Source organism: Gossypium raimondii, chromosome 11 (genome assembly GCF_025698545.1).
Source record: "Gossypium raimondii isolate GPD5lz chromosome 11, ASM2569854v1, whole genome shotgun sequence".
Classification (NCBI taxonomy): domain Eukaryota; kingdom Viridiplantae; phylum Streptophyta; class Magnoliopsida; order Malvales; family Malvaceae; genus Gossypium; species Gossypium raimondii.
The window spans coordinates 42,583,416-42,591,571 of record NC_068575.1 but is presented as its reverse complement, the minus strand read 5'-3'; the positions used below and the strand labels follow the sequence as shown (position 1 = coordinate 42,591,571).

Sequence of the window (8,156 nt, the reverse complement as noted above, 5' to 3'; positions counted from 1 at the left end):
CATGTCACAGCTCGTGTGAGCATTTATGTAAAGGAAATGTTCTGGTTATATGTAAAGGCACACTATGTGTGAGCTTTCTCGAGTATCCGATGTAATTCTAGATGGTTCAACTGGTAATAAAAAGAATAGATTGGTAAGTAAGTTAATGGAAATATTCATGATTTATGAAAAGGTTGATGCATATTTAATGTATCTTGTAAACTCTATTTATGGTATAAATGGGCTTATATGTGATGTTGATGAACCAACTAACATGTGAGATTAATGATGCTTGAATAGGCTTATTCTAAGCTCATAGCTTTGGTAATGGTTTATACTTATTCTATGAATTGTGTTATTGAGGTGGTAAGTTTTGTTTAAGTTTATACAAGCTTACTAAGCACTCGTTGCTTATGTAGTTATTTTCCTTTGTTTTATAGATCATCGAAAGCTCGATTTTGTTGGAAGCTCGTCAAAGACCTATCACACTATCTAGCAGTCAATTCGATAGTTCTTGAGTATTTTGGCCAAGGTTTATAATGGCATATATAGGTCATTTTGTAATGGTATTTAGTGAATGTGTAAATGGTAATTTAGTATGTTTGTGCCTTGATATTTATGTGTGATTGATGGACTTGTAATGCTTATTAAGTCAAGTCCCTTGTATCACTTTTATGTAATTAATGTGAAAGGTCAAATGTTGGCTTGGAAATGGTTATTTGTGGTATGTTTTAGTACATAGTTGAAATAGGTTATCATGCATGAAATGAGGCAACATTGGCATGTTTTGATAGTTGTTGTTTTAATTTAATTGTGGTGCCTTTGAATGGTACATTGGTTAGTTGAATTAGGGCATTTGAAATGACATTTTTATGTAGGCTTGGATGATGTTTAGGTCCCTTGAAAGTGCATAATTGGATTGTATATTCGTGCATAGTTTAGTTATGAAATGGCTTGATTTTAGGTGAATTTTGGGTTCACATGGCCTGAGACACGAGCTGTCACACGGCCTGGCACACGAGCATGTGTGGCAACTCAGAGAGTTACATGGGTTGGCACACGAGCATGTGACACAGCCCTATGACCCTACTCAGTGAGTTACATGGGTGAGGACACGGTCATGTGTCCCTTGTTTGAAAGTTCCACAGCTTGGGGCTATATCACACAGCCTAGCCACACGGCTGTGTGACCCCCGTTTTCAATTTTTGCTATTTTTCTTAAACTTTTTGTTTTGTTTCAAATTAGTCCTGAATTGTCTCAAACCTATTTTTAGAGCCTCGAGGGCTCAATTTAGGGACAAAATACATGTAATTGAATGGATTATGATATGTTTTAGTTTGTTTAAATATCACGAAGTTAAATGTTTACGATTGTACGGTAATGCTCTATAACCCTAATCTGGCAACAAAAATGGGTTAGGGGTGTTACATTTTGCGCGTGTAGGGGGAGTGGTGCAAAATCATTTAGGGGAATGGATTATGGGGTTTAATAAACTTTTAGGGGTATGCTTAGTTTTTTAAGCCAAGTTATGGTACATTTTGGATGGACTAACTCTATTGCAAGATCGGGGTTTGGATAAAATATTTATCCAAACTGATAGCCTAGAGGTAGTCTAAGCAATCTAAAGGAAAACTTTAGAAAACCCGAATTTAGCCTTGGTCATGCGAATCAGAAGTTGTTACAGAACAAATAACATTGGGTGGTAAGACACATCCCTAATGAGGCTAATCATGATGCTAATTGAATTGCCAAGATAGTTTTTGCGGATATGAAGGGGTACATGTTTTGGCAAAAAATTCCTATGGAATTACTTGAAACCCTTAATAGTGATAAAACTAGCGGTGCTTTTGACATTAATAGTTTAGTTGTCTATGTTCTTTGTTTATTCATCAAAAGAAAAAAAAAATTTAAAAGCCCAATTAAGCGTCCACATCAACCATTGCGCTATCATTTTTCATATCTATATTTCAAGTTCTCATTTGATTGCTTGATCGAATGACTTTTCAGTTTGAATTTTAGGGATCGATTCAATCTAGAAATGAATAATAAAGAATAAAGGAATTAAAAATAATAGACCCAATTGAAAAAAATTGAGTCTGCCTTTGTAAAAGAATGCCAAAATGTGAAGAAGACTTAAGGATTTTAACTGGACGGGCAAACCTAGCAAAAAAAAAAAAAAAACAGAGACCAAAATTAGAATTAATAAAATAGAAAGGAATTAAAGAAATAAATAAAACAGAAAAATTAAAGATAAAAAGTAGTCCTTTCGAGTTCTCTAATCATTGTGATTCTTAACGACGAAGGCTCTAAAATATTTTAACCACAACTCCAGTCATCGGAATTGAAACTTTGAAAACGTCACAATTTCAGAAAATCTAAAAAATACATAATTTTCCACGAAAAATAAAATTTAATTACTCACGGCTTTAAATTGTTCTTTCACTTGTTCATTACCAAGTCATGGCGAAGCGAGATGAATGTGGATATCCATGAAGGGATTAAAAAATTAGCCCTTCCCTAAACTCGTTTGGTTGGAGGGACTATTCCATTCCATCCTTTTTCAACAAAGTAAGTAATAGCACTTTTTTTATTCTTAATTATGTCCATCATTTTTTACTATTATTCTTCATTAATTTTGTGTAAAAGACAAAAGAATAAAAAGAAAGGAGAGAGCATTTTCTATCTCAATTTTGGGTTAATCTATTATATAGAAATTTAAAGATCACAAATTAGGGAGGAGGATGACCGAAATGGAGAGGGACCTCACAACTTGTTCTTGTAGATCTATGATTTTTTTTAAAAATAAATCTCAATAAAATAAACTAGAAAATATGGAAGAGAAGATTTCAAGGAACATCTTGATGAATCTTCAAAAAATCCTGAGTCAGAATATCAGTGGCCGCCGGCGGGAGATGCAGTGAGAGTGATCGGAAACAATGTGTTGCTTGATTTTTCTCATTGAATGTTTAACTTGAAACCCAATGGAAGAAAAAGATAAGAGGCAGAGAAGGACAGTGAAGATCAGTACATCCTCTTTTCTTTTTTATTAACTATTTATCTTAAATGATATTTAAAATATACTGTTATTTATTAATATATTTTTATTTTAACTTTCTATTATACTGTTAATTCTAATTTAAAATATATTTTTTAGTATATGTTTATAAATATATCATATATCATATTATTTTAATTTCAATTTTCATTTTCATTTTAAAATATATTATTAATTTAATATACTGAAATAATAATTTATATTTTAAATTATATAAGATTAATTTTATTAATAATATTATGTAATTAAAGGGTAAAACTATCATTTTGTACCTATTCTTTACATATTACTTGGCACAATTTCAACAAACCAAACAATGTTACGGTATTAATATCATATTTCATTCAATCAACTAAACAATATAATTTCTGTTACTTCTCTATTTCATATTCATCGCATAGCTATTACAGTCTAGCTCTATTTTATTTCAACGAACCAAACGTACCACTACATTATGTTTGATTGGGAGGAATGAAAAGATCATTCCCTCTTTATTCTTGAATATAGTAAAATTTGATTTTGGTTCATGGAATGAGTTATTTCGTGGAGGAGGCTAAGAATAATAATAAAAATATTATGAAAGTCTTTGTATCACGAATTAGATTGTATTTGGTCTCTTTTACTCAAAAAAATAAGTAAATTAATCTATGTAAGTTAATTTTACTATTAAAAAATGGTGTAGCTAACGGAATAATTAGACAATTATACTTACAACATATAATAACTAATTTTTAGTAGTAAAAATGGATGAAATTTTTAATAAAAAACTAATTTACTTTTTTATCTAATATATTCCATAGAGACCTTCCTGATCAGAAAAGCATTAGAGAAGAAAGAACTAAAAAATCCTCAAAGTGGAGTAATATTGAACACAACAGTCCCAATTTGAGAAATAAGAGTATCAATCTCTTGGAGCATAGGCCACAACTTCATGGGTCTGGAGTCATAATCCTGTATCCATTGAACAGCAGTAGTCGAGTCAGATTCAATAATCAATAAAGCCTCCCCCTTCCTTGCAGCTTTTGAGAAGCTCTCCATTGCATATTTAATGGCCACTAACTCAGCTGTGTTTGAGTTCGTTTCTGGTTCACCTGCTTTGATTTCGGATTCAGATGCCTCAGGATGACTTTCCATTTTGTCCGCGCTTCCTTCCTCTGAAACTTGAATAATCTGCTTCAATCTCTCCACCACCTCACTCATCTTGGGCCGCCCTTCGGGACTTGTTAATAAACCAGCATCTGCTAACCTAGCAATTTCTCGAGCTGCACCAATCGAATACTGGTTTCCAAGTCCAGGATCCATTATCGAGATGAACTTTTTACTACCAGCAGGGGACCGTTTCACCCAATGCAAGAGAAGTTCCTTCGCTTGTGGAAGCTCTCTGTCTATTGACCGCCTGCCTGAAAGAATCTCATATAACACCACACCAAAACCCCATATATGACTCTTTAACTGTTAGATGTCCTGTCCTCAAGTAACAAGGATCAGCATAACCGTAAGTCCCGACAACCTGATCACAAGTGATAAAACCTTGTTATCATCATTATCATCAAACAACAAAGTACAACGACGTATCACGTTACTCCAAGTACAGAGAAGACAATACTAACATCTGTTGAAACATGTGTATCCCCTGCCATTGGCCCTTCTGTTGCCAGCCCAAAGCCTGAAAGCTTTGGATTGAACTTGTCATCCAATAACACGTTGGAGGGTTTGAAGTCTCGATATATGACCTTGCATTATTATCAAACCAAGGATTTAGATAACGAGAATCTGAAAAAGAAGAAGAAGAAGAAGAAGCGACGTTAGTCTTTCAGAAAGGAAGCTGAACTGCCAATCCCTCGTGCAGATATGCTAATCCTTGTGCTGCTCCAGGTATTATTTGTAATCTTGTTTTCCAGGGAAGAGGTGGGAATGCGCTTTGGAAAAGATGATAATCTAAGCTCTTATTTTGCATAAACTCGTACACCAGAAGACGTGGGATCTCTCTTTTACCATTCACTGCACAGTGTCCAATGAGTTTGATGAGATTCGGGTGCTCGACAACACCGAGAAATTGAACTTCCGCCAACCATTCCTTTGTCCCTAAATGGATATGAAACGAAAATATCTATAAAAACCTTTCATCTCTCAAGTTACCATTTAAGAAAGAGAAACAAACTAAATCAACAAGTTTCTTGTTAAAAGGAGACAAGAGTGAATGATGGTGGAAGAGAGAAGATTGATCTAAGCCTTGCGGTGGATATATATATACATATATACTATCTCAACAACTTCCAGAAACAACTTTAATTGAATCTATTGCTGGCTTACCGACAAAATGAAGATAATAAACTGAAGCATGAAATGAGCAATAGAAAAGTTTTTAAGTAAAATAATAATAATCAGAAAGCTGATAGAGGGAAAAAAAGAAACTTACCTAGACACTGTCCTTGTGAAGCTTTTTAATAGCAACCACCAAAGGCTCACCCTTTGCATCAGCAGGCTTGATTGTACCTTTGTAGACGTCCTCAAAGCTGCTTCTGCCAATCGCAAGTAGCGGATCGAAATCACGAGTTGCTCGTCTAAGCTCTGAGAAAGAGAATACCCTCAAATTGTGAGCTTTTGGTATGCTTCGCGGAAAAGATTCCGAGGATAAGGACTTTGTGGTCCGGTCAAGCCCTGAATATTCCTCTGATTTTCTTTCTTCTGTTAACTCTGGGGCTGATCTTTTCCCCTTGCTTCTAAACTTGTCCTTGAAATACTGAAATGTCTTCATTGCAGGATATTTAAAGAGCTACAAGAAACGCAGGTCTTCTCCCACTCGAAAAGTAAACAAAAATAACACTGCATTTAATCAATAAATTTAGGGTGGGTTTGGATAGGCGATTGGGTGCGGTGCGATTGGGTGCGGTGTGGTACGGTGCGTTTAGCTTACTTTTTGTCTCACGTTACAATATCGTTACAGGATCTAATCTCACTGTCACTGCTGTTTTTACACTCACAGCTAAACGCACCTTCCATCCAAACTTACTCTTAAGCGACAAAACAAAGGAAAAGTTTGACCAAAGAACAGAAAGTTGTTGAGATTCCACAATGCCGTAAATGAAAAATGAAAAATCAACTATATAGAGAAAAATATTAAATTAAAGCAAGAAGGCTGAAGACGAGGAAAATTAAACTAAACCCGATCAAGGAAACAAGGTGCATTAGTCAACGCAGAAAATCCATAAGAGATGGCCACCATAACGAAAGAAAATTAGGATAAATTTTTATTTTTATTTTTAGAATTATTTTATTTTAAAAATTGAATGTTTATAACCTGCGAAGATGAATTTATTGTAAAATTTTATTTTAAAAATTGAATGCTTAAGTTTTTCCCAATAATCAATTTATTGTAAAAACTCAAGTTTTATTTTGTTATTGAAAATAAACTAAAATTGGTTTTCCTCTAAAATCTCAATTTTTTCGTATAAAAATCATTTTTTAATAAAAACCGAGTTTTCTATATAATACCCAAGTTTTCTCTTTACTAAAACAATAAAAAAATTAAAAGATAAGGGTAAACTATTAAAATAATTACTTTTGTTTATCTCGGGTTATATTTTAGTCATTTATTAATGTTACATTTTAGTCATATATGTTAACATGTTGTAACATTTTAGTCATTGAGCCGTTAATTGTTGTTAACGTTGTAGCGGCAAGCTAACATAGCACGTTAAACCATTATTTCAAACAAAAAAATTTAGGTTAAATTATACAATTGGTCCCCATATTTTTTTTGTTTTGAGTAATTTAATTTTTTTATTTTATGTTCTTTTAGCTTCCATTTTTTTCTTTATTTTTCATTCTCTTTTGTTTATCCCTTCTCCATTATCCAATATCTTCCTCTACTAACACTGGTGTACTTTATTTCATTTACTCAATAATTCAATTATACACTTTCCGAACATTTTACAAATTTAGGATGATTTTAGGGGCATTACAGTATTGACAATTTATTGAACGTGTTTATGAGCTATACTGAGTGCATGGATGATATCTACTCCATCAATGAAGATCATGTCACCTGGGTCTACATATTTTGGAGATTGGATCGAATCGGATCGGATCGCCCTATCTAATCCCTTGACTCGTGGATACTAGATTGAATTAAAACTCTAATTGATTAGCTACCAAGAGTTCATATCTACATTGCTTGTTATTATTATATTATATTTAACTTATCTCACTGTTGTTTTAGTAAGATTATGATAGAGCTTCTTATGTTAACAAGTATCGAAATAATTTATTTAATTGAGATAATTGTATAGGTTATTGTATAGAGAGTTTAAGCACTTAATTTGTTTTTGTTAAAGAATGTTATTGTATGAGTGCATTTTGATAGTAAAACATTTTTGTTGTGGTTTTGTGAACTTAGTAGTGAGAGTATTGATCTTCAAGGTGTAAATGTGAGGTATATTGCTACGGAGTGTGTGATAGGTTAAAATTACTTGTTGTAATTGTTGAAGAGAGTGGATATTTCTCGGTAAGCTAGGCTCCACAGACGTAAAGAAACAGAATTGTGTAACCAATTCCAATGTTTTCTATTTGTTTACTTTTTTTAAATTTGGTGCTTGAGAAATGCTCACTTCCTTGTCACTTCTTCCTAGCACTTAGCCTATATTGCAATGACAACTATAAAACTTCAATTTGCTTATTTGTTTGTTTGTTTGTTTGTGAGCATGTTTATTTAATGTTTGTATGCATGTTTGATTATCTATTTGTTTAGTGTTTGCAGACATGTTCGTTTAGTGTTCGTGAACGATTCATTTAGTATTTTAGGAACATGTTTGTTTAGTGTTTTAGGAACATGCTTGTTGAGTGTTCACAAATATGTTTGTTTAGTGTTCCTGAACAATTAACTGAATCGAGTCAAAATTGAACCCAAACATCTATATTAATAAACAAATCGAGTTTGAACTAATGTTAATTTTTTAAACAAAACACAAATTAGATTATTCATTTGAACCAGATTCATTTACCCCCCGCCCTCTTTTCTTTGCATGATTTGCAAATCATTGCCGTTGAACTTTGATAATAAAAAACCTTACGAAATTTACTTTCTAAAGTAAACTAAATAAACACTCTAAATTTGAAAATA

General features: G+C 32.9%; 1 pseudogene; it reads right to left on the bottom strand.

Annotated features, from left to right (window-relative positions):
- Window positions 1-3,755: 3,755 nt before the first annotated feature.
- Window positions 3,756-6,100, bottom strand: LOC105803809 (probable serine/threonine-protein kinase PBL19; annotated as a pseudogene).
- Between the last annotated feature and the right edge of the window lie 2,056 nt (window positions 6,101-8,156).